At 42.1% G+C, this 27,979-nt stretch overlaps 1 long non-coding RNA gene across 3 annotated transcripts in view; it reads left to right on the forward strand.

The window, feature by feature from the left end:
- LOC112130500 (uncharacterized) overlaps positions 1-27,979 on the forward strand; it is a 254,038-nt gene that overhangs the window by 117,794 nt on the left and 108,265 nt on the right. For all 3 annotated transcript variants that reach the window (XR_008517374.2, XR_008517372.2, XR_008517369.2), the window contains exons 3-4: positions 1,960-2,096; positions 9,708-9,898. This is a non-coding gene — a long non-coding RNA (uncharacterized LOC112130500). The remainder of the gene's footprint in view (positions 1-1,959; positions 2,097-9,707; positions 9,899-27,979) is intronic.

Genomic DNA, 27,979 nt, shown 5'->3' on the forward strand with positions numbered 1-27,979 from the left:
GTTTAACAGAAGTCAGCTATGCGTCTTATTGAGCCCAGTCTGGGGAATAAGATAGCAATCCATTTGAGCTATATTATTTTGAGTCTAAACTGAGACACGACTACAATGAGACAAATTTTCTTTTACAGCTCATAAACGAGCTCTCCAGGCAGTTTTGTGAGGCTCCAAAAAAGGCTTTCACGAGGTCAGTGCCAGTGACATAAGTACCTGCTGGGCTTCCCAGGACGGCAGCTGACAGCACAGGCTTGGTAGGTAGGAGGCGTCCTTGGGCTTCACTCTCATGCATGACGTCACCTTCCAGCGACACATGGAAGTGGATATACCCCTCCCTAGTGCTGCATCCTCATAATCTCTCCAGTTACTCCAGAGATAGAGTTTCCACAACATGCAAGATCTGTTGCACGCCGTTCCACGCATTGTCAAAAGTGCTCCCTCCCACTGATCTGCCAGATGACTGTGCCCTGGGCAGTGACCTGACCCTTTGAACAGGTGAAAAGATCATCTCAGGAAATCAATAGAGATGCTTACTGCTGTTGCTCATCCCTGAAAATCTTTAAGGTTCTCCATGTTAACATATGTACTCTTAACTCAGCCCTTGTTCTGAAAAAGGAGCTGCGCTTTGCCAGGTAACTCGATGCCCTCTTTACCCAAGGGTCAAGGCTCAGAGCTGGTGAGCTCTGGCAGCTCTGTCAGAGGTCGTGCCCTTCCCCTGCACAAAGGCCTTCATGAATGGCATTACACACACCCCAGGGAGGAAAATGTCCCCCTAAGATGCTGCTCTTGGCATCCCATAGGGGCGTGCGCCAGCTTCAGATCGACCACTCTCCAGAGCAGATGCTGGGACAGGCAGGGCAGATGGTCTTGCCATGCCATCTTAGCTCCCATCACCTTGTCACAGAAGGACTCGAGATCAGAGGGGTGCAGAGTCCTCTTTTCCTGTCTTTTCCTCTTGTGTTGCTTCTTTCCTAGGTAGATGGATAGACAGCTGATGATAGACAGGATGGATGGATGGGTGGTGGATAGAGAGGTAGAGAAATGCCATGAAGTGCATTGTAATAAGTAACTGAAATTCTGTCATTTTTTTCTTTCCCAATACTTTGTAAATGGTAAAAAGAATGGGTAGGCCATCAGTAAACAGCTATTATGTGTACTGTCATTATCACATTCAATATTGTATGCTTGCTATTATTATTCTTTCTCTCACCTTCGAGTAAACATTAACTGAACACCTAATATGTGCCAAGCACCCTGGGCAGCCAGACTCCAATCCAACCTTCCACATCACCTCAGGTCACCATCTTTCAGGTATCCCCAGGTCTGATCTCACTGAATTACTCACCAACTCTCCATTCTCGCAGAAGAACTCAATACCCTACTCCCTTTTCCTAAAGCAGCCTTTCATTTCCTGCACCTGGCAGAGATTATTGAACCCTCAGGACCTCTAGCAAATGTCACCTCCTCTCTGAAGCCCACCCCGATAGGCTTCCCTTCTTTTAGTACCTGTTGTATCCTGATTATTGGTTCATATGTGTGATTATCTGCCTACACCATAAGCTTCTCTTTAATCATCTTGTACTTTCTTTTTTTATACATATATTTTTATTATACTTTAAGTTCTAGGGTACATGTGCACAATGTGCAGGTTTGTTACATATGTGTATATGTGCCATGTTGATGTGCTGCACCCATTAACTCTTCATTTACATTAGGTATATCTCCTAATGTTATCCCTCCCCCCTCCCGCCACCCCACAACAGGCCCCGGTGTGTGATGTTCCCCTTCCTGTGTCCAAGTGTTCTCATTGTTCAATTCCCACCTATGAGTGAGAATATGCGGTGTTTGGTTTTTTGTCCCTGCAATAGTTTGCTGAGAATGATGGTTTCCAGCTCCATCCATGTCCCTACAAAGGACATGAACTCATCATTTTGTAATCATCTTGTACTTTCTACCCACCCCCAGGCCACCCTGAGAGAATCTTCGGCACATATGATGCCCTCTATTGATGTTTGCTGAATAGATGAGGATGCCAAAAGAGGGAGGAGATACCAAAAGAGGGAAAGAAGGACACCCAGAAGACAAATGGTGCTCACCTTGAGGTAGGTTGGAGAGGGTGATCACAGCCTCCCTTGAAAGGAAACAGGAAAGTTGTCAAACTTATGGAGAGACCAAACCACCCGACAGTGCGCGAACTGCATCTGAGGCTCATGGTTAGGACATCCTGGAGCAGAGAGGAGCAGGGGCAAAAGAGAAAATCCCCAAGTCCGAACAGGTGCACAAGTCCACGACCAATGTCCTTAAGTTGAACCATCCTCATTTTAATGCTAAAAACACACCCCTGGTTGGAGATTTCAGATGCTAATGAGGCATGGGATGTATGTGCTAGTGTGTACAGCAATAGTGCATGGGCATCCACGAGACCTCCCACGGCATGCTTAACAAAAATGCCCATTCCCACCCTTCATGAATAATCATGTAAGACTCCTATAAAGGGAGCTCCCTTAGCATCAGTGGGCACTGTCAGCCTGCTCCAACCCAACTATCAGAGTGTACTTTCACTTTGCAATAAGCTTCTTTACCTACTTTCCCTTTGGACTCACTCTCAAATTCTTTTGTGCTGTGAAGTCAAGAGCCTGAACCTGCCCACCAACAACAACCTCACAAATGTGGGTTGCACCTTCCTGGGTACTACACAGCCATAAACGCAACTTGCTCCCTCTCATGCATCTTCAGTCTCTTCCTGTGGCACCTAATAGTCTTGACATGGGTTGGTCTGGTTAATCTTTTAGTTTTTCCCCTTTACCAAAATACCTAGCAGTTAACTTTTGTAGACAGGGGTCCCACTGTGCTGAGCCCCGTGAGCCCCCGACATTCTCTTTTCCTGCATTTGGTACAGTCCAGGAATGAGGGCTGCATTCCATTTCTACCATTAAGGATGCAGAAGATGATCGCAGATTTGGAAACTGCCTCACAGTTCACCATCAGCTTTTTCGTGGCTTTTGCTGTTAAAGCCTCTGGTCCCTGGGACAGCCCCTGGTTCTAGATTCCCACAGTCTGCAGCATCCTTGTCTTGCTCCCAATTCTCTTCTTGCCCGTGAGACTCTCAGCCCTTCTGCAGGCCCACAGGGACATGTGGGGTCCCTGGGTGTCTTACATACACGGAGGGTTTGGTATACATGGGTTTGCTCATCTGATCAGGCTGTGAAACCCCACGCTTTTCCAGGAAATAACAGACAGACTGAAACAGGTGCCAGCCAGCCAGCTGTCCCCAAGCCATCCTCCCTGTGGTGATATATCAGAGCGAGACCTTTGAGTATCATAGTGACCGTTGGCCTCTGACTGTGTTAAGAAGCTATTAAACTTCTGCTAAAAGAACAGCAACTTCCCTGTGAGAAAAGCAGGAGAATCATTAACATTTTCTCTCTGAAATGGGAGCAAGTGTTGGGCCCGGAAATGGAAACCAGCAAGTGATGGAAAAAGTTTTTCTATGAAAGATGCTTATCAAATCCTGGGTCAAAACAAGGAAGAATGCTACACTTTGCAAATGAAATATAATTAGTGTGACCACTCTTCCCGGCATGCCTCAGATATCTTTTTCTGTGGTGTTGTTAATTGGTCCTATACATCCTTAAAAAGTAACATATGCAGTTATTGAGCCAGCACGTGTTCTAAAGATCTTATTAGAACACATCTTGGGAATTTTTTTAAATGTGTAGATGTTTTGTCTCACCCAACACACACACACACACACAGACACACACACACACACACACACACACACCTGTGTATGGACAAAAACACACCCTCTTTTGCGAGTCATGGAAGGGAGACAGTATTGCTTGGTCCACCCCAAACTCCCACTTGTCTGTCTGGGAACTGCCCTCCACACTCTTGGGGTTCCCATGGGATCTGCCATGTTCTTACCTTCCCAGACCTGTCTGCCTCAGATGATTGCTCCCGGGGTTGGTTCCTGACCCAGCTAGACCAGTGCCTCCTTGTCCCAAGATGTGCAGACCTGGGACATAAAGAGTCGGCTTGTAAGTCTCAACAGCCATAGCTATGAGGTGTGACAACAGTGTCGACACTGTTGTCTACATGAGGTAAACGATGGCTTACAGCTAGACAGAAGCAAGACACAGAGACAAGAGGCAGAGAGAGGTTCTTGATAGCTTTGGGGACCTTGTAGGCAGGTGTTCCTGAGGTCAAGCTCTGTCCCCTCCTGCATCTTGGTTGGGCAACAATTCCTTAGATTTGAGGAGATTTTCTAGGGTTTGCTGTCTCTTTTTCTTTATGGCCCTCAGCCTAAGAATTTACATTTTGAATGGTTGAAAAAAAATCAAAAGAGTAAAATATTTTGTGACATGTAAAAATTATGTGAAATTCAAATAAAGTTTTATTGGAACAGAGTCACACTGATTTGTTTATGTATTGCTGTGGCCGCTTTTGTGCTACAATGGAAGAATTAAGTAGTTGTGACAGAGACCCTCAAATAGCTGGAAAAGGATAAAATATTTGACTCTATAGAAATCAAAATATCTGGCTCTTTATAGAAACAAGGGGCTGATCCTAAAGTCAGCAACAACGAAGGGCCTTTTAAGAAGCCATGAAATGAAATCAGCTCTTTGAAATGTCACTCATTGCTGCAAGATCTCTAGCACTTGTATATTTGGGAAGAGGTTCTAACTGCAACCATTGTCCTTTAGGAAAAAAAGGAAAAGGGAACACATAGAAGGCACCTCCAGCCTTGAAACACATAGGAGATCCTCGGCTATTTGTATGTGTAAAATGAAGGAAGACCAATGCCTGCTTCCCCTCCCTCTCAATCCAGTCAAGAAACTATGTAGTCAAGACTTAAATAGTTCCAGGAACAGGAAACTCACTCTACAGCCTTGTGAAGAAACTGATTCCATCTTTGGACACTTCTTTATAATAAACCCCAAATCTCTCTCCTTAGAACTCATACCTAGTGACTCCATTTGCTTCTCTTGAGGTCATCAATATCAAATCTACCTTCCTCATGACAGCCTTTCAAATATTAACAGATACAGTTGTATGTTTCAGATATTAAGAAATACTGTCATACATTAGTTCTCTCAATTTTTCATCCCAGCCCTTTCACCTGTGTCTCTTGTAATGCAGGGTTTTATCCCCCTGAGCATCCCAGCTCCTCTTCTTTGAAAACATTCCTTTCCTTTTACATCCCCCTTCAGATGCATTCCTTAGCACTGGATGTCACACTCTGGTCTACACAAAGGAGAGGAAGACCATTGCTGCCCCTTCTTCTAGATGTTGTCTGTTGACTTCCATTGATTGCTTTGAGTTGCATGATATTTAATTTAAGAAATCACATGGCTTGCGCTGTCCATTGGAAAAGTGTGATGTTAAGGTCCCAAATAGTTCCAAGGAGTGGACTGCAGTGTGTGTGCATCTTGCATTTAGAGAAAAGGCAGCCTGGAATGGAATTCTCTTGGGTAGATAAAGAGAAAAAAAGATCAGGGCTCCTCCATAGCAATTTATGGGGTGAGGTTCATTTTATACCTGCTAGAGGAGGACGGAAGATGCCCCTCCTTCTTGAGAGCAGGGACTCAAAAAGATAGTTGTACATCTATGTTCACAGCAGCATTATTCACAACAGCCAAAGGTGGAAACAACCCAAGGGTTCATTGATGGATGAATGGATCCAACAAAATACGGTATGTACATACAACGGGATATTATTCAGCCTTAAATAAGGACTACAATTCTGGCACATGCTACAGCATGATGAACCTTGAGGGCAGAATGCTAAATGAAATAAGTCAGATACAAAATGACAAATGCTGTATGATTCAACTTATTTGAGGAATGTAGAGTAGCCAAATTCATAGAGACAGAAGGCAGAATTGTGGTTACCAGGGACTAGGGGAAGAGGAATGGGGAGTTAGTGTTGAACGAGTACAGAGTTTCAGTTCTGCGAGATGAAAAAGTTCTGGAGATGGATGGGGGTGATGGTTGCCCAACAATGTGAATGCAGTTAATGCCACTGAATTGTACATTTAAAATGGTTAAAATGGCAAATTTTACATTATGTGTAGTTTACTACAAAAAAAAAGTTCTCCCAAAGAAGAAATCAATATTCCAGTGACACACTTGATTTTCAGAAACTTTGGTATAGGTGGCTTTTCTTTTAGCAGATTGAAAAAAAATATTCATAAATTTGGTGATAGGCTGGGGGGAAACAAGACAAACTTATGCAAGGCTGGTGAGAATGTAAATCTGTGCGATCCCTATAGTGGGCAGTGGAGCGATAGATAAGAAAGCAGACATTCACAGATCCTTTTGCCCAACAATCCCAATCCTGGGAACAGCCCTGATAAGAGTGAAAGATTGACAAATAACCCAACTGTCCATCAATATTAGTAGAGGACTGTTGAATCGATGAGTACATCTCTACAATGGAAGATCACGTGGCTGTAAGTAAAGAATGAGCAGCGTTGTACGAACTGCTGCGGAATAATCTCTAGGATATGTTGTAATGTGCAAAAAAGAGAGGCAAGTACCATGTGTACTTCACTCGCATAGTGAGTTCACCATGTGAGTGAACTCTTGTATTAAGAAAAAATAATATGTCTACATATTTACTTACACATACCCTGAAATGTACATAAGAAGCTTGCTGGCCAGGCGCGGAGGCTCACACCTGTAATCCAAGCACTTTGGGAGGCTGAGGCAGGTGAATCACTTGAGCTCAGGAGTTTGAGATCAACCTGGGCAACATGGTGAAACTCTGTCTCTAACAAAGATACAAAAAATTAGCCAGGTGTGGTGGCGCATGCCTGTGGTCCCAGCTACTCAGGAGGCTGAGGTGGGAGGATTGCTTGAGCCTGGGAGGCAGATGTTGCAGTGAGCCGTGATTGTGCCAGTGCACTCCAGCTTGGGCAACAGAGCAAGACCCTGTAAAAAAAAAAAAATTAGCCTGTCGTGGTGGCGGGCACATGTGGCCCCAGCTACTCGGGAGGTTGAGGCAGGAGAATGGCGTGAACCCGGGAGATGCAGCTTGCAGTGAGCCGAGATGGCGCCACTGCCCTCCAGCCTGGGCGACAGAGCGAGACTCCATCTCAAAAAAAACAAAAAAACAAAAAAACGAAACTTGCTTATCTATGTGTGAGCATATGTGTGATGAGAGGACAAGAATTGAGAGGATGGGGTCAGGAAGAGGAGGAGGACATATGATTATCTATCTATCTACACACATGCATGTATACATATATATACACACACATACATATGCACAATGTGTATGTAACTCCCTGTGAAAATACTTTCTATTCAACAAATTAAAAAAAAAACAAACTTCAGTCAGAAGTGAAATTACATAGAATTTGGAATGCCTTGCCATAAATGGCCTCTCCATGGTACCTCATCCTGGCATCACCTAAATGGGAGGGTTCTACCCCAATAGCTGAAAGCCCTGCCTGAGCCTTGGGGGCTCTGTGCTGTGGCCAGTGCTGGACCATGCAGCTCTGGATGCCCCCGACCTGCCGTTCCTCTGACCACTCATGAGAAGCCCACAGGGGCAGCTCTACCACCTCACCTTCTACTTCCATTGTTCCCACTTTCAGAGACCAGAATTTTCCCCAAACAAGTGAATATCTTGCTGTGTTTGCAGAAAACATCCTAGCATTGGAGGGACTATGAGATGGAAAAATATCTCCCCTTTTCCATTTAGAAGTGGCTTGTTTGATTTCAAAATACAAACCCTGTCCTAATAATAAAAATTACTTTTTTTCCCAGAGATGTGCCAAAGACCCTCACCATCTGTCTACAGGAGAATGTTCCATTTTTTGGATGCCTCATAGTCACCTGGTGTGGGGGACAGACCCTGTGGTGGCCCCACGGTCAGCACCTCCTTGTATTCACATCCTTGTGTGCTGCCCTCCACTTGAGTGTGGGCAGGCCCTGTGACTTGCTTCACAGTAGAATGTGGCAAAGATGATGGGCTGTCACTCTTGGGCTTATGTTACATCGTGCAAAACCCGACTTGCAAGCAGATTTGCTTTTGTGCTCTTGCTGGCCTTGAAGAAGCAGGCTGCCATGTCGCGAATTGTCCATGCAGAGGCCACATGGCACATGAAGTGTGAACCATAAAAGAAAAGTTGACAAATGGTAATGATGCCTAGGAAAGAAAGATAAAGAAAAGGGGGTGCAGGAAAAACAAGAGGCCCAGCATCACGGAGTTAAAAGCAGTGTTTTGCTGGCTAATGCCAAACATGGACAACCAAGCCACAGATTTTTCCATAGCCCAAGAAGTTTTGTTTTTCTCAATGAAAAATCAGAATACTTTGCATTAAAGCATATCAGTGATATAGATAGCCTCAAATAATCAAAAAGAATTTACAAAGCTCTACAACTCTGGTGTCAGTTAGCTCGGTGGAATGACACTGTTGCTCTCTTTTCTGTCTAATGGGCATTTCCTTCTGAGATATTAGTTCTGCCTCCCACATGTTGCTGCTACTGGATGCTTGATGGCTGTGAGCCCCAGGCACGGGGGACTGAGGGCTTTGGTGTGTGTCTGGGTGAGCACAAATTACCTGAATGCTGATGTGGTAGGCGTCTTCTGGAAAGAACACTGTCTTTAATTGACTTAATGTTATTTTCACCTGGATAAAAATTTCAAATTTTTATACTATTTATATTTTCTTTCCTTCTTTCTTCTTTCTTTCTCTTTTCTTTCTTCTCCCATCCAAGTACTAACCAGGACCGACCCTGCTTAGCTTCCGAGATCAGACGAGATCGGGCGCGTTCAGGGTGGCATGGCCGTAGACTCTTTTCTTTCTTCTTTTCTTTCTTTCTTCCTTTCTTTCTTTCTTTCTTTCTTTCTTTCTTTCTCTCTTTCTTTCTTTCTTTCTTTCTTTCTCTCTTTCTTTCTTGCTTCCTGTCTCTCTCTCTCTCCCTTCCTTCCTTCCTAACTTCCTTTCTTCCCTCCTTCCTTCTTTCTTCCTTTTTCTTTCTTCTTTCTTTACTCTTTCTTTCTTTCCTTCTTTCTTTTCCTCTTTCTTTTTTTCTCCTTTCTTTCTTTCTTACTTTCTCTCTTTCTTTCTCTCTTCCTTCCTTCCTTCTCTCTTCCTTCCTTTTCTTCCTTCTTTCTCTCTCTCTGTCTCTCTCTCTCTTTCTGTCTCCCCCTTTTTTTCTTCCTTTCCTCTTTTCTTCCTTTCATGGGTCTTGTTCTGTCACCCAGGCTGGAGTGCAGTGGTGCAATCCTAGCTCACTGCAGCCTCAAACTCCTGGGGCTCAAATGATCCTCTCACCTCAGCCTCCTGAGTAACTGGAACTACAGGTTTACGCTACCGCAGCTGACTGATTTTTAAATTTTTTATAGAGATGGGATCTCACTATGTTGCCTAGACTAGTCTTGAACTCTTGGCTTCAAGCAATCCTCCTGCCTCAGCCTCTCAAAGTGCTGGGATTACAGTCACCCTGCCTGGCCCATTTTTTTTCTTTAGGGAGCTAGGGGTGAGTGTTTTGCATTTTCGTTTCCTCTCTTGTACTCTCAGCCTGGCTTCTGTTAGCACTGCTGTGTCTGGAAGACCAGGAAATCCCAGCCTAGAAGACTACCTAGAAGCTCCTTCCTGGCCAGAGAGGAGGACTGAGAACACCACAGCAAAGGGCTCCTGTTCTGAGCATGAGTGGAAACCCCTTAGACCTAACTTCCTGCTTTTCCTCTATGACAGCCTCGAGGTCTTTAGGAAAACGGTGACTCTGGAGCACAGCCCTGGATCCCTGATGGCAGGTGGATGAATCTGCTCACCACCTGGATGCTGCTAGTCCTTTCTCCAGCTCCGTGACTGAAAATGTGCTTTACTTCGCAAAAGCTATTTCTCCTCAGAACTCTAGAAATCAGATCTTGGCCCACCTCTTTCAGGTAAGGACCTTCTTAAAACTGATGCTTGGCCCAACTAAATTTGAATTACACCCTATCCCTCTTGGCCTTGTAAAATCATATGTGTATATTTTGAGACGAAGTCTTGCTCTGTTGCCTAGGCTGGCATGCAGTGGTGTGAGCTCAGCTCACTGCAACCTCTACCTCTGAGATTCAAGTGATTCTCCTGCCTCAGCCTCCCAGGTAGCTGGGACTTACAGGCACACACCATCATGCCTGGATAATTTTTGTATTTTTAGTAGAGATGGGGTTACACTGTGTTGCCCAGACTGGTCTCGAACTCCTGAGCTCAAGTGATCTGCCCGCTTCAGCCTCCCAAAGTGCTGGGATTACAAATGTTAGCCACCACCCCTGGCCCACATATAATTACCATAGAGTTCAAATTCTGGTTCTTGCAAGTCCTGGCTGTATGACCTTGTGCAAGTTACTTAACATCTATGTGCCTCATTTTCCTCATCTGCAAAATTACCTCTTCTTGGTGTTAGCATGAGGATTAAACAAGAAAATGAAGTCTAAGGTTAGTATCATTGGAACAAGATAAATCAGGTTCCCATACTCATGGCTTACTAAGTATTAATTGGGGGGAGGAGGTTAATTCATTGTGTGGTCAGCAATTCCTTTGATGGGTCAGTAATCAACGCATAAGTCCACCTTCATCTGGTTGGAAACAGTATTGGTGATGGTGGGGAGGGGTCATTTGTAGGATGAGATATTTAGTCATGTGACTCATCACTGTTCTACCACATATCCACAGGAGGCAGCCTTTAGGCTAGAACTATGAGAGCAGTTAGGATGGAAAACTGGAAAGTGATTCCAGGGGACAGCCTAGGATAGATACAGATTTCCAAAAATTGAGATTTAAATATGTCAGCAACATTGCTCATTAATTAACTTGTTCAACAAACATTGAGTGTCATATCCTACCTTCTGGTCCCATCAAAAGGAGTAAAACTCAGCCCTCATCTCCTCAAGGAGCACTTAGATCAAGCCAACTTGTTGGTTTTTAAATTGTATTAGATAATGCATTGGACTTTGCTAAATTCTAGAGGATACTTACAAAATCAAATGCATGTCTAATCATGTAAAATGAGGGACATGTAAGAATAACTGGGTGTATTAGTTCATTCTCATGCTGCTATAAAGAACTGCCTGAGATTGGGTAATTTATAAAAGAAAGAGGTTTAATTAACTCACAGTTCTGAATGGCTGGGGAGGCCTCAGGAACCTTACAATCATGGTGGAAGGGGAAGCAAACACATCCTTCTTCACATGCTAGCAGGAAGGATAAGTGCTGAGCAAAAGGGGGAAAAGCCCCTTATAAAACCATCAGATCTTGTGAGAACTCATTTACTGTCACAAGAATAGCAGCATAAGGGTAACCGCCACCATGATTCAATTCCCTCCCACTGTGTCCCTCCCATGACATGGGGGGATTATGGGAACTACAATTCAAGATGAGATTTGGGTTGGGACACAGCCAAACCATATCACTGGGAGTGAATAGAATTTGTTGAGACAAATTGAAGAGTAATTTGTTTTGTTGAAGTGAGTGCAACTCGTTGGTATTATACTGTGTTCTGGGATCCAGGAGCCCAGTTTTTAGAACCTCCTCCAACCAAGACCACTTCATTATTCTAGCAGATTCACTGACCGTTTCTTATGTACAGTTTTCACTACTTTCCTAGATCCCTTGTGTTTAGATCGGGCAAAAAGACTAGTTCTAGCCAAAGAAATATGCACCCTGACCAAACTTAGACAATTGAGTATCTGCTTTCCACAGGCTCTTTCTATTTCACATCAACCTTGCAGGCCATGTGTTAAAAATGGTGCTATACAAGATGAAAGGAGTCTGGGATCCTGAGTTACTGCTTGGAAGGGAACTTCTCAATCTCAAATGGATTGTGGTACAAGCAGAAATAAACCTATAATGTGTTAAGCCACAGAGGTTTGGGGGATGTTTGTTACTGCAGCTTGTGTAATTTACCCTGACTAATGTACTCTGTTACCATCCTTGCCAGGGCATATCTGGTCTTTCTGTCCCTAATGCTACCTCTGGGTTTTAGTGGGAAAGAGGTCTCAAGGAAAGGGATTCTGTATATGAACATTGACATTTCTTCTTCCTATATAGAGCTGAACATTGGAGAGATTATGTTTGTTTAAAAAAGTTTTCACAAATCCTTTGTCATGAAGATTTCAGAGAAAGGTGACCATGAATTGTGTTAAGGTGACTTTTTATACACCAATTAAATAACCTGATTCAATGATTGCAGGGCATGAAGAGAAATGACAACAGTCTTGGGTGTTCTGATCTGAGTAGCTTGTCAGTGCCTAATAGCTCCTTTGCTGCATGTAGATACAAATGACCAATCTTACGCTTTTTTTTTTTTTTTTTTTTTTACCCTCTCAAGCTAGATTTTCTTTCCTCAAGAAAATGGGAAAATGTCACTGGTCACAACCTCTAAGCCCTATAAGTTTATGGCTTTATTTTATATTCTGGAGAGAAAAAGAAATTCACAATCAGAGAGAAAAGTAATTTTTCTGTTGCTAATAAGCTACGTATGTGCAAAAGGTTAGTTTTGGAATTTCTTTCAAAGATCCTGTGATTCAAAGTAAAATATTTGGTAAACTATAATGAGGTAATTGTGAGAAATGAGACATTAAAGTGGGTTTGGAGCCTTTTATATATTTCAAGTTTAAAAACAATTTGGTGTCTCCATCATTAAAACTAAACTTTCACCTGCTACAAATTTCCTTCTTTGCTCCAAAGACTATTGTTTGTTTGAACAGGGTGGAAAGGAGGTTGTCAGAGGCCTTTTACACAGTGCAAATGAGAGCAGAAATCAGCGGGGCCACAAGTGTTAATGAGAGAATGGCTGCTGATCAGAGCGTGGACTTGGCCACAGAAACTTTATCTTGAATTTTTAAAGTTTTTCAGTTGGTTATTGGTGGTTGCAATAAAATAAATTACTTCTAAAATATAAATATTGAGTGAGTCATAATGTCTTAAACGATTATGACCACACTTTGCAGACCTTGTGTTGTAACTTAAACTTGACATTTAAGCATTCACCCTGCATTTAGAATTTCTAAATCTTAATATGTATTACTGCACACACATTTTGAAAAATATATAGATGAATATATAGCATTTATACCAATACATATAAACACATATTTCTTTTAAAAGATAGGCAAATACCATCATTCCTTCACTGGTCAACTCATGGAAGTCATGCTTACTAATCAACTTTTCATGGATCTAACATTTTATGCATTCATCTATCACACAGCTTTTCCATTGGATAATAACTCATTTTATCTTCAGGACAAGTTTGCATATCAGGGATTAGTATCCTCATTTTCTTTGCTTCTGAGACGGAGTCTTGCTCTGTCGCCAGGCTGGAGTGCAGTGGCATTATCTCGGCTCACTGCAACCTCCGACTCTCTGAATCAAGTGATTCTCCTGCCTCAGCCTCCCAAGTAGCTTGGATTACAGGGACGTGCCACCACGCCCAGCTAATTTTTTTGTATTTTTAGTAGAGATGGGGTTTCATTCACCATGTTGGTCAGGATGGTCTCAATCTCCTGACCTTGTGATCCGCCCGCCTCGGCCTCCCGAAATGCTGAGGTTACAGGCGTGAGCCACAGCGCCCAGCCATCCTCGTTTTCTAGATGAGGAAACTGAGGCTCAGCGAATGACATTATTACTGAGACAAAAGTTTGAGCCAGGGAGGTGCTTGGGAAGACTATGGGCCTCTGAAGAGGGCAATTAAATTAAAATAAAGAGTGAATTATTGTGAATATATGAACTACTCTAAAAAGATGAGAAATGTCACTCTCCCACTCAAAGTGGGGGAACTGGATGAGTTCAGGACCCTGAAATGTGGAAAGGCATTTAATGTAGGGAATGATGCTTATAAGAGGGTTTGAAGAGCTAGAGCAGAAGGCAGAGGGCATCCCCTGTAACTATTAGCCAATAACTCCCCACTCTTCCTCTTCCAAGCCACTGGTAGCCTCTAACCTACTTTCTCTCTCTAGAAACTTGCCTATTCTAAAAATTTCATACAAGTGGAATAATACAATCATACAACATTTGTCATTTTGTGCCCGGCTTATTTCACTTTATATAATATTTCCAACATGTTACATGTTGTAGCATGCACAGAACTTTCTTTCTTTCCATGTCTGAATAATATTCCATTGTATGGATATGCCACATTTTCTTTATCAGTTCATCTGTTGATAGATGCTTGGGTTGTTTCCATCGGATTGTCTTTTGATATGACACATACTATCCTCAGATCTACCTCCCTCCCTTCCTCTTTCCCAAAGCTGCTCAACCAGAGGCTTGGGTAACAATTGGCCACACCCAACTTATCTAAGTCTGTTCTGTCCTCCATTCAGATGGAAGCCCACCCTTCAAGATGACCATATAGAAAATAAAACTATTGTCCTGAGAGACCATCTTTCTTGCTATTTGGCACCCACTATAAATCCTCATGGGCTATATCCTTTTGAGAGACACCATCATTTAAAATTTGAAGATGTGCTATTTATTGTTGTTTTTCAACTCCAGACTCACCCTTTTAAATTCTGCTCTATGCTATTGGATTGGAGCAGAGGTTTTACAAACCACATATCCACTTTCCTTGCAGGTTCCATGTTAGGTTCTGCCAAGAGGGTGTACTGAAGAGAAGCTAAAAGATTGGAGTAGAAAAAAGGAACCTGCTCCTTCTTGTTTGCTTCCTGTCCCTCTGGGCATCACCCAAGCATGTTTCTTCACCCCAGCAGCAGCAGTTCTTTCACACAGTAGGAGCTGCATCCAGTGAGCAGTTTTTCCAACAGTTATAGATCCTACCTCATTGTACCACTACCCCACCTTGAGAACCAGCACCAGCTGGCAGGAGCATCTTCCTCACAGAACTGAATTTCAGCCCTACAAGGTCCCTCTTTTTAGCCCAGAAACATCATCAGCAGTTGGGCAGGGCCCCGTCCTCTGAGATCTGAGTTTCTGTTCCTCAGAGTCATTAAATTATATGTTTTAAAAATGCCTCTTCCCTTTGTTTCTGCCAGCCCTAAGGGTGGTGCTGCTTCTTGTAGTTGCTACTTCCATCTGTGACTTTCCAGTTAACTTTTAAACAATTTTATAACTAGTTAACAGATATTTGTATTAAATTTTCACTTTAAGTCCTTGGTTATAAGGTGGCTTCTCCCCATCCTCTCCCAGCCCATACACAATACATGGACATCACACACATACTGCATGTGCATATGGTGTAGGAACATTCCCAGTCAAGATAATGAATATACTGTGGAGGGCTTTAGAGTGAGGTCAGACCCCATGGATCCAGGGACCTTCCCTGAAAGGGACTGAAGCCCACTGTGGTCATTGAAGAACAGTGGAAAGCTCTAGTGGGAACTGGGCAAGTAGAAGTTCCTCTAGATCAGGAACATTTTCTGTCTCTTGAGAAGGTAATATTGAGGAGTCTAAGAGAGGGTGGTCCAGGTCAGGCAGTCCCAGGTGATGGAAGAAAGGTGGCTTCTGAGGAATGATATCAGACCTTCATGTCTCCTTTCTTCTGTGATGCCCATAAGCAAAGATTGGCTTAAACATACCAACTTAGTTCTACTAGGGCAGATTAGGTATGGGTCCTGTATCCATACCAGAATCAAATGTTAAAAGGGAGCAGTGACTCTCTCCCCCAGGGGTGAGTGGCAGCTATAATTCATAAGAACTTTCCACTGGGGAAGGTGAATCAGTCCAAGACTGACTTGCAATAAGGCTTGGAGCTGAAGACAAGAATCACTGATGAACATGAAAACTATTGGATGAAAGTCTGAAGAGGGACAAGGTATTAAATTCTCTGAAAGTATTTCCCCACAGATTATTTATTAATTACAAAGGGAATTATAGCAATCAGGTGAAGAAATTTGGCAGACCCCACCCTATGGAAGTGATCAAAGTCGACACCACTCACAATGGGACAAACTGACATCATTTGGCTCCTGATATGATGCACTGAGAAGGACACAATATTGCTTATGTAATACGCCTGTCAAATGCACAATTAAGCAGCTTGAATTCACATTGTGGAATACTCTGCAAAGCCACTGGCTGGCACTCTTCAAGAATGTTATGACATGAAAGACAAAGAAAGGCTAAGGAACTTTTCCAGATTAACAGCGACTAAAGAGACATGGCAACAAGCTGCAATACATGATCAAGATTGGAGCCTGGGTCAGGGGAAAATTGTCCTAAAGGACATTTTTAGGATGATTGGCAAAAATTAAATATGGGCTATCTATTAGATAATGGTATTATATTAACATTAGATTTTCTGAGTTTGATTAATTGTGCTATGATCAGAGAATCTCCATGCCATGTTCTTGGGAAACATACACTGAAGTGTTTGGGGGTAAAGAGAGGGGTTGAGAATAGCCAGAGCAAGCCTAAGCACAAAAAAATAAAAGCTGGAGGCATCATACTACCTGACTTCAAACTATGCTATAAGCTTATAGTAACCAGAACAGCATGATACTGGTACCAAAATGGACACATAGACCAACAGAATAAAATAGAAAACTCAGAAATAAAGCCACACACTTACAACCATCTGATCTTCAACAAGGCCAACAAAAACAAGCAATGGTGAAAGGACTTCGTATTTAATAGATGATGCTGGGATAGCTGGCTAGCCATATGCAGAAGATTGAAACTGGACCCTTACTTTTCACCATATACAAAAATTAACCCAAGGTGGATTAAAGATTTAAATGTAAGACCTCAAACTATAGAAATCCTACAAGAAAACCTAGGAAATACCCTTCTTGTCATCGGCCTTGACAAAGAATTTTTGGCTAAGACCCCAAAAGTAATTGCAACAAAAAAATTGACAAGTGAGACCTAATTAAACTAAAGACCTTCTGCACAGCAAAAGAAACTATCAATAGAGTAACAGACAACGTACAGAAGGGGAGAAAATATTTACAAATTATTCATCTGACAAGGTCTAACATCCAGAATCGATAAGGAACTTAAATCAACAAGCAAAAACCAAATAACCACATTAAAGGATGGGGAATGGGCAAAAACAGACACTTCTTAAAAGAAGACATGCAACTGGCCAAAAAAAATATGAAAAAATTTTCCTCACTACTAACCATCAGAGAATGCAAAACCAAAACCACAATGAGATACCACCTCACACCAGTCAGGATGGCTATTACTAAAAAGTCAAAAACCAACAGATGCTGGTGAGGCTGTGGAGAAAAGGGGACAGTTATATACTGTTGGTGGGAATGTAAATTGGTTCAGCCACCGTGGAAAGCAGTTTGGAGATTTCTCGAATAACTTAAAACAGAGCTATCATTCAACCGAACAATTCCATTAGTGGGTATATACCCAAGGGAAGATAGATCATTATACCAAAAAATATATATACTTATATGTTCATCGCCATGCTATTCACAACAGCAAAGACATGGAATCAATCCAGGTGCCCACCAATAGGCAATTGGATGAAGAAAATGCGGTACCATGGAATACTATGCAGCCATAAAAAAGAATGAAATCATGTTCTTTATGTCAACATGGATGGAGCTGGAGGGCATAATCCTAAGCAAACTAATGCAAGAACAGAAAATGAAATACCACTTATTCTCATTTATAAGTGGGAGCTGAACATTGAGTACATATGGATATAAACATGGGAATAATAGATGCTGCAGAATACTAGAGGGGAGAAGGAGGGAGGGTGCATGGGCTGAAAAACTACCTATTGGGTGCTATGCTGACTACCTGGATGAAATATACCCAAGTTGCTAACTTGCACATGTACCCCCCACCCATATCTAAAATAGAAGTTGAAAATTTTAAAAAAAAAGAAGAAAGAAAGAAAGGGGTTGAGTATGCAATGAACTCTCAAACAGTTTAGGAAAATAAAGTGAGAAGGTGAATCTCAGGATACACATGAGAAAGAGAGATAGGGAGATTGAGAGACTGTGGGAGAGAGAGAGAGAGAGAGAGAGAGATGGGGGGAGAGGACTTATACTATGAGAGTTTTTGTATTATTCTGGCAACTCTTCTGGAAATTTGGAATCATTTCAAAATAAACAACAAGAAAAAAAAAAAGAATTGGGGCTGAAAGATGCAACCAGCCTTAAGACATTTCCCATGCTTGTATGGTTTCCTCACTACTGTGTTGCTCCCGCACTTGACAGGAGAAAAATGGAGTAGCGCTAAGAGGGTGGAGATGGAGAGGAATAAAAGTATAAGGTGGAAAAAAGAAAAGAAACCAGCCAAGTCCTTGTACCCACTGTGGCTTCCAGCCTGAAACAGGTCTGAGCTGGGGTTGAGGAGAAAGATGAACACCACGTCCAGGTTGGAACTGTTATCTATATGTGTCACAGATGTCCTAATATCAGAAATAAGACAGTATTTGTGACTTAAAGTGCCTGTCAAACTCCTGAGACCTGCGGAAACTTTTACCTAAGGCAAGGGAAGATGATTACCACTGAATATGCAAGTGGCGAGAGGCCAGAAATACAGTTTCATCTTTAATCGTGTCCCATAAGTAAAGTTCTCTCCTGTTGCCAGTCTGGGAGAAAGAGGTCATTTTAGTTAAGGAAGGCTGCTGTTTCTTTACACTCTCATTACATAATTACTTGTAGAAACTCATGCTTGAGAGAGTTCCTCACTTATTGTAAACAGCATGGATAATGCCTTAGAAAAATCTGTTAACTTTCCAGTTGTCAGATGACATCTTGAATAGGGGTGCTTAAGAACGGGGCATTGAGCAGCAGCTGGTGAGGGCTACGGAGACAGCTTCCCCAGCGTCACAGTTTGGGCGCGGCTTGACTTAGAACCCACAGACTTTCCACAGAGGACCTCCGTGATGGGACCCTGCATATATAGTTTGATTCCTGGTATGATTTGAAGGTCCTTGCTATGAGATTGCAAGGCAGGTGTTACTTTCTTCACCTCAGGAACGATTTACAAAGGACTCCTTACACCTAGGTGGTCTGAGAGTCATTCGCAGAGCCTGAGACAGACACAAGGAAGGGTCAGCTACTGCAGTACATGGGCCCAGGAGATCTGAGATGGGTCCCTGCCCTGCCCCTGCTTGGCTAAAGGACCTTGGATTTCTCACTTCATCACTCTCGACCTTGGAGGCTTGTCTCATCTGGAAATGGAACATGAGAGTTGTCAGAATTAAAATGGAGTCACTAATGTTAAAAACCCAACCTCACAAATAGAGCCAGGGAAAGCCATGAAGAGAGGTCTCTTACATTTGTATGGCTGATAACGCAAACTGTCACAAAGGACTGCAAAACCGCAACCCTGCACAGAAGCCATCACCACCTTACACAAAGAATACTTCTGCAGGAACATCTGCGCAGCAACTGTCTGCCCAACCTTGACTGGAATCACCCTTGTTATCATATTTGTAGCCAAAGATAGTTACCTCAAAACAATGATGTGCTCACCTCAGTTCTTCCTCTAAAAACCTTTGTGTTCCTTCACCTCCCTAAATATGCATGTAGTTTACTGTGGCACGTGTATTCTCATTGCAATGCTCTGTTCCCAAATCAATATCTTATTCTTTTACAGAGCCTCTCTCTGTTTGTTATCCAGGTTGACTGAAAAGTGGTCTCAACTCTACCCACAGTCCCTCCTCATCCATGAGTCTTTGATAATCTTCTTTGGAGAGAGGCTCAGGGCTCAATAAGCCCAAATAGTCCTTTATCACTCAGGGTACAGCAGGCAACAGACAGCATGCTCAAATTGTGTTATTTGAGGAAAGTGTAATAAAGGAACCCTTTACAATGATGTGGGCAGGTTACAGGGCAGCCACAAGGAGTACTGTGGTGTTTCTGGGCTAGTAATCGTGGTGGGCACTTACCCTCTTCAGGCCTAAGAGCACAGGAGCCTGAGACACAGAGGGCTGGGATTGGAGGGATTTGGCCAGCCTGCAGTGACCCCAGAGAGGGATCAGGAGAGCACATGGACTGATCTCACATTTCTATCCCCATCTCCTCTCCAGCCCATGACGTCCCCATTGACTGGAGATAACCAGAAGTTGGAGAGCAGGGGAGCCCATTGATGTGGCCCTTTGAGGTCAGACTCGTGGGCACAGAGCAGGGGTGGAAGCAGGGCTGGAGGGGCAAACAAGAGACATCCAGCACAGGGTACCCTTCATCCCCCAGTGTTTATGTTTGTCCTTTACCCAGGTTATAAATGTGTGTCCCCAAAAAGGACAAAGTCATTCAAAAGGACAAAGTCATTCAAATGTGTGTCCCCAAAAAGGACAAAGTCATTCAAAAGGACAAAGTCATTCAAAGTCCCAAAACCTAAAATATTAGCCACCTTCATTCAAGGTAATGAGGGAAAAGGGAAAGGAATGGCTGATGTGTATAACCACACACATCAGGTACTGCTCTGTCAGGTACTACTGACAGAGCAGGTTACAAGTTCAAGTTGGCCATCACAGCTGCCTTCTTCCTACCACCCTTCTAGAGTTCCCCTTGTCTTATGCCAGTTTCGGTTAGCCTGAGTTCTTTACCTAGAGGGATGAGCTAAGCCTTCATTCTGGAAGTATCTGTGTCCTTGGAGATCTTTTCTCCATTGTCTAAGCCTAATGGGCAAGGAAGTACTAAGAAACTTCCCAGTGGATCTCTGGGGATCCACACATAGAACTCCATTCCCCCATTAGGTAACCTGCTCCTTGGTCATTGGGATCAATCACTATGTTCAACAGAGTGATCCCTTCTCTGCTTGCTGATTAAGCAGCAGGAAAATTTCTCCCCAAAAGCCATGACTTGGAAAGCATGTTCCTCTTGGACATTGTATCAGTCAGGGTTTCAGCAAAAAACAAAACAAACAAACACAGAACAAGTAGCATATATACATCAAGAAATATATTGCAAGGAATTGGCTTATGAGGTTGTGGCAGCCACCTAGGCAAGTCTAAAATCCAGAGGGTAGGCTATCAGGAAGGGCCACCTGCAGCTCTAGGGCAGGAGCTGATGATGCAGGTCAAAGGCAGACTTTCTTCCTCAGGGAAGCCTCAGCTCTGCTCTTAAGGCCTTTCCACTGATTGGAAATCTCCACCCAGAGTGTAGAGGACAATCTCCATTTCTTAAAGCTAGTGATTGTAGATGCCAATCACATCTGCAGAATACCTTCACAGCAACACCCAGATTCGTACTTGATTGAATAACTGGGTATTACAGCCTTGCCAAGTTGACACTTCAAACTGACCATTACAGGCACTAAGACCTCCACACCCACCCAGTCCAAGAAGATAGGGATGGGAGGCAAACATCCCTCCAAAGAGTTTCACAACATGATAGTGACAGGGATACTCTCATCTCCCCGACTCGCCCCCCAGTCCCATGCATTCTGACTAAAGGGAAGACGGCACCAAACCTTAGATCTCTTTAAGGACACATGGGACAGAGGTAGACAGCTCTCTGACCTCCCAGCATCTTGTCTCCCACCTAGAACTATACCTGAGCCATCCTCAGGCCACTCCACTCTTTATTAAACCAGAAGTTTCTGGGTGATGTGGCCCTTTGGGTTAATTTGGGCATGAGTTCATTGCCACACTTCCTTTGCCCTAAAATGTGTCACCTGATCAGAGGCGATAATGTAGGATACTATGGCAATGATGGAGGCATTCTGCAAGTGTGGGAACAGTGGTGCTGATCAAAGCATGAATAGGCATGTTAGTCCATTTTGTGTTGCTATAAAGGAATACTTGAGGCTGGGTAATTTATTTTTAAAAAGAGGTTTATTTGGCTCATGGTTCTGCAGACTGTACAAGAGGCATGGCACCAGCATCTGCTTCCGGTGAGGCCTCAGGAAGCTTTTACTCGTGGTAGAAGGTGAAAGTGAGCCAGCGTGTCACAGGCTGGGAAAGGGCTGGGGGTGGGGCAGGGAGAGAGAGAGAGAGAATGATGCTAGGCTCTTTTAAACAATCAGATCTCACGTGAACTAAAAGAGCAGGAGTGTACTCCTTACCTCAGGGTGGGCACCAAACCATTCATGAGGATCTGCCTCCCGACCAAAACACCTCCCACTAGGCCCCACCTTCAACAATGAGATCACATTTTAACATGAGATTTGGAGCGGACAAACATCCAAACTATATCAATAGGGAAGGCAAATCTGTATCAGGGATATATCTATCTCTGTGAAGAAAAAGTTCTACCCACTTCATTATGGAAGGGCTCTGTGGGGGTTACTTTCATGTGTCAGCTTGGCTGGGACATGGTGGCCAATTGTTTGGTCAAGCACCAGTCTAGATGTTCCAGTGAGAATATACTTTAGATACGACTAGGATTTAAATCCATGGACTTTATTAAAGCAGATTGTTCTCCATGATGCATATTGGCTTCATCCAGTCCACTGAAGGCCTTAAGAGCAAAGACTGAGGTTTCCTGAGGAAGAAGGAGTTTCCAGACTGCTGCCCTATGGAATTCATACTCAATACTGCAGCATCAACTCTTACATAGGCTCAGATTTTGGACTTGCCAGTTTCCACAGTTGCGTGAGCCAATTCCTTAAAATAAGTCTCTTTCTCTCTCTCCTATTGGTTAAGTTTCTCTGGAGAACTCCGATTAATACAGGGTTCAATATGATCAACTTGCTGGTACCCCTGGGAAATAGTAACAGCTTAGAGGCTCAGATATAGTCTCTGCTGTTGACAAATTGGAAACTCATCAATAGCTGTAGCTGAATCAGCCCTGGCGAGGAAAAGTCCACAGTGATGAACCCATGTATAAACCTCCACCCCTGCCATATGGCCACTTTGTCTCTGAGCCCATTGAGTGAGCCACATGGTTAGTCAACCTCTACAGGACAGGTCAACTTAACCACCTTGATTATTCTGCTTAAGCTGCTGTAGCGAGATACCACTGACTGGTTAGCTTAAACCATAGACATTTAGTTTCTCAAAGTTCTGGAGGCTGGAAGTCCAAGATAAAGGTGTCAGCCAGGTTAATTTCTGGTGAAGACTCTATTCGTGACTTGCAGATGGCTACCTTCTTTGCTGTGTCCTCACTTAGCCTCTTTTCTGGGTGTGCAGAGAAAGAGCTCTCTGGTGTCTTTTCCTTTTCTTATCAGGACACCCGTCCTACCGGATTAGGGCTACACTCTTATGAACTCGTTTAACCTTAATTACCTCCTTAAAGGCCCTGTCTCCCAATATAGTCATATTGAACAGTTAGGGCTTCAACGTATGAATTTGGGGGGTGGGGTTAGACACAATTCAGTCCATAACACCACCTGATTTTTGAGAACCTCCTGCACAGTGAATGCCCTGTAGTGAAGAAGGCATGAATATCCATGCCCATTCTAAGAGATCCATCCACACACTCCCAGGCCTCCTTATCATCAATTTTCAAGTCTTGTTCCAAGTCACCAACTGGCTAACCAATCCATCAGCCACTCACCATGGATTGGACTGGATCTACACCTCTGGCCACCTTTCCTGACTGCTTCCTGGATCTGCATAGATATCAGCACCTCATCCTCAGCCTTCCTCACTGCCTGATTTTCAAGCTTTCTGGCCTAGGCTATGACCTCAGCTCAGATGTTGAATTTAAGTGTAAGCTTGCAGAGCCAAAGAAACTAATGAGGATTCCCTGAGTAACAATGAGTGAACAGGCAGGAGCCCAGTGGTGGGCTTGCAGATGGCTACCTTCTTTGCTGCGTCCTCACTTAGCCCCCATTCCCCAAAGCATGTGCCGTAGGACCATCAGAAGCCAGCTGGCTCCCAAATGTTTAGAATCACTATAGGATCAAAGTCTCTTTACACTTTGCCCTCAACTTGAACTTTATCTCATGCCAGCACTGTTCATAATTTGAGTAATAACACATCACAGTGTGCCACAGATTACCTATGTGCCATTTCCCCTTGGCAAGATAGGTATTACTGGGCACTGCAAATAGATGAGCAACTAGTGGCTTGCTGGTAAGTGTTGAACAACTGATTCTTGAAAAGAAAGGAGGAAGGTGAGGAAGGTTAGAAAGGAAAGGAGGGAGAAAGGTAGGGAGGGGGGAAACAAAGAAAGAAACAAAAAAGAGAAAAGAAAGAAGCCCTAATTGCTAGCATTTGCAAATTTTTATGGTATAAATATTCCCCACTATGGCTGATTTCAATCTACCAACATAATTTCACTGAACATGTAGTTGGAAAGAGATGTACACAATCAGCTCTTGTAAGCCAGTCATAGCTGGCTCCAGCACACCACGTGGCTATCTCAATCTTCAAATTCCTTTCTGAGGGTCTGTTTCCTGGGGCTACTCCTGGAACCCATTATTGTATCAGTCAGGGACCTAGCAACAAATAGATGGCCCACTAACAGGGAGTAATTTGAGAAAATTTTAACAAAGTAATTATTTACAAATAGTATTTTATAATTATTTAATTATCAGTTAATTTAATAATTATTCATTATAATTAATAATATATATAATGTATAATATATACATTATATATTTCTATAATTCATAATTATAGAAATATATTTTTATATTGTATATAGAGGTATAAAATATTTAATATATAAATTGCATATTATATAAAATTTAAATGAGATAAGTTATATATAAATTAATTATATTTATAATTTATAAGTATGCATTTATAAATTTATATGCATTATTTATAATTTATATACTTAATTATTATCTTATTAATTATATAATTATATTATTAATTGCCTAATTACACTTATATAATTAATTTATATAGTTATATTTATATAATTATAACAAATATAATTATATAACTTATAATTATATTTTATCTATATATGGAAATATTTTATATATTATAACATATAAATAATACAATTATAATGAAAATATAAATAATAAATAATTATTCACTTAATAATTATTTAATTATTATTTACAAGTTAAGAGTGGGTAGGGTCTAGGAAAACCACAAAGGACAGTGAAGGTTTCTTGGGCTAGTAAGAGCAGGGCTCTGTTACAATCCCTGGGCCTGAAGTGCAGAGGGAAAGAGCAGTTACTGGAACATGGAGACAGAGAGAAAGCCACATGACAGGTCCTGGGTGCTTTGGTCAAGGGATGAAGCTGGCCTATATCAATTCCTTAGGGAGGGAGCTGTAATTTCTTTTCCTCCTGCCCTCCAAACTACAATGTTTCCTCATTGGTAGGGTGACCAATCGTCTCAGATTGCTTGGGATTATCCTGGCTTTAGCACTGAAAGTCCTAAATCCTGGAAAATCAATTTGGTGATATGCACAGAAGTTTGGGGGAAATGTGTAAAAACCATATGGTGGCCCAAAAAATAGGGGCTGAATGCAATACTGTTTTGGCTGTAAATGGGTACAGTGCAGATGATCCACCTTCCATAACCCCTGTTACTGTTTCTCCCCTGATTGCTCAGGTTGGGGACCACAACTTGTCATTCAGAATAGTGGATCATCCACTGTTGCAACTTTCCCAAGGTTGCAACTAAGTGTGCGTCACAAATACATTGCAATCACGGGCATTAAGAGTCTGTCTTTGACTTTACCTGTGAACTAACTGTTGTCCTTTGTATCAAGATAGGGCTCATTTAATTTTTAGCAGTTGTAAATATTGTGGCCATATTTTCTAAGAGTTCAGATAATTAAAAAAGATAGTGATTACAATACCAATGTTGGCGTAAACCGAGGCATCACTGGAAAAGAAGGCTAACCAGCTGTGTCATCTTAATGACATGTGGAAGGACATGTACAATTGGATTAGAGAGGTAAATAATCAAAACAGAGCACACTGCTCAATATGCAGAAAAGAGTTTTGAACTGGGCACAGTGGAGAAGGGGATGTGAAAGTGCATGTGGAGACGACATCTCACAATTCTAAGATGAAACCGATATCCCTAAGTCAATCAAAAAACGTTGTCTACCAAAAAATGTCCAGTCAAAAATAGCAGCTGCTGCATTAGCTCAGTCATACCACACAAATTAACACGCTTTATCAAATCACTCTTCTGATCATTTTATAAGATTCAGTAAGGCTATATTTCCTGCTTCAGAGGTTATAACTGAAATGTCTTGCAAACAAATAAAAGAGATGAATAAAAACAATAGGAGATGTGTTGGTCCCTTACATGGTAGAACTGATCTTTTCCTATCTTCCCCACAATCATGCTTTCTGCAGCACTGAGTTTATAAACTCTTATAAACTCAGAATATAAACAGCACTTATCAGAATATAAACAGTGTTTCTGCAGCACTCAGTTTATAAACTCTTATAAACTCAGAAAACGTAAACCAAAGGATTACTGATACCTTATCTGAATAAAAACTAGACATTCACATCTCTAACCCCAGTGCCTTGGGAGGCTGAGGTGGGAACCTTTCCCGAGGCCAGGAGTTCAAGATAAGCCTGGGCAAAATGGTGAGACCCCCTGTATTAGTCTGTTTTCATGCTGCTGATAAAGACATACCTGAGACTGGGCAATTTACAAAAGAAAGAAGTTTAACGAACTTACAGTTCCACGTTGCTGGGGAGGCCTCACAATCATGGCAGAAGGTGAAAGGCATGTCTTACAAGGTGGCAGGCAAGAGAAAAGAGCTTGTGCAGGGAAACTCCCCTTTATAAAACCATCAGCTCTCATAAGACTTATTCACTATCATGAGAACAGCACGGGAAAGACCTGTCCCCATGATTCAATTACCTTCCACCTGGTCCCTCCCACAGCTCGTGGGAATTCAAGATGAGATTTAAGTGGGGACACAGCCAAACCATGTCACCCCCCATCACTACAAAAAATATATATAAATACATAAAAAGAATAAAAATAAAAACTAGACTTTGTTAATCTACCTACAGATATAACTGAGAATGCAAAGGTAAATTTTGGCAAATTCTTTTCAGTCTATAAACTTCTTACCAATGAAAATGCAAAAATCTTTTCTGCTAATTGTTATGTATTTAGGGGGTGTGATTTGCTTATCTGGGATATTGATGATTTCATAATGAAAGCTTTTGGTCAACTTTCGTTTCTTTCAAAATGTGTAGAAACAATGAGACTTTTGACTTTTAGAAATGGTAGGAGATAGTCTCCTTAGACACGTGCCTACAAGGTGGCTATTATCATTCCCTGCCATACAGAAAGTGTTAAATTGTTGGTCTATTGCAAAGTCATATTTTCAAAGTTTGGGATAAGAAGGATGTCCCTGTTTAATTTGGAAATACACTGAGGCTGATAATGGAGACAAGGATTACAGCAAAACAGAACTTATGTGCCCTTTCTCCAAAACTGTTTGGTGATCTTTGAAGAGCCCATAAGGAGCATAGAAAAGGATGGGCAGACTGGACTTCAGTTGTTTGATGTTATGTGGACATTGTGAAAAAAACTCATTAAAAAAAAGGACTTAGCAGATGAGGAAAATAAGGCTTAGATTCATTCCAAAAAAGTGATACTTTAAAAAAAATAATAAAGCAGGTTTAAAACTATAAAAAACAGAAAATGGCAACACTGCTTTCTCAATTTCTCTACTAAATCGGTAGTTTATTTGTAATCCAATTGAAGATCTTAAAAATTAAAATTATCTCTGTGCTTTAATATCATTTTCTGTGAGAAACAAAGGTTTAACTTACAATGCCATCCAATGTACTTCAGACTATGTAAAATGATAGCCATTTTGGACATGACTAACTCATGTAACTAATTTATTGATACAAAGGATCTCAATGAGAAACATCTGGTTTACCAAAACAGGTCTTTAGATACAAAGTGGATGGACAATCTTGGAGAGCTGCAAACTAATTCTTATGTGTCTAAAAACTTGTTCTTGCTAGTGTATTACTTGGCAAAATTTTAAAAGGGTTTCACAGAATGTATGTGTTTACTATATATTATTATTACCCTTTCTCCAGAGAAACAGAACCAATAAAAAATCTATCATCTTACTATCTATCTATCATCTGTCTATCCATCCATCCATTGAGAAATTTATGTGAAGGAATTTGTCCACACAACTGGGGCTGCAAGGCTGAGATCTGAAGGGCAGGTGTCAGGCTGGAGACTCAAGGAA

This window comes from Pongo abelii, chromosome 22, assembly GCF_028885655.2.
Source record: "Pongo abelii isolate AG06213 chromosome 22, NHGRI_mPonAbe1-v2.0_pri, whole genome shotgun sequence".
In the NCBI taxonomy this organism is placed as follows: domain Eukaryota; kingdom Metazoa; phylum Chordata; class Mammalia; order Primates; family Hominidae; genus Pongo; species Pongo abelii.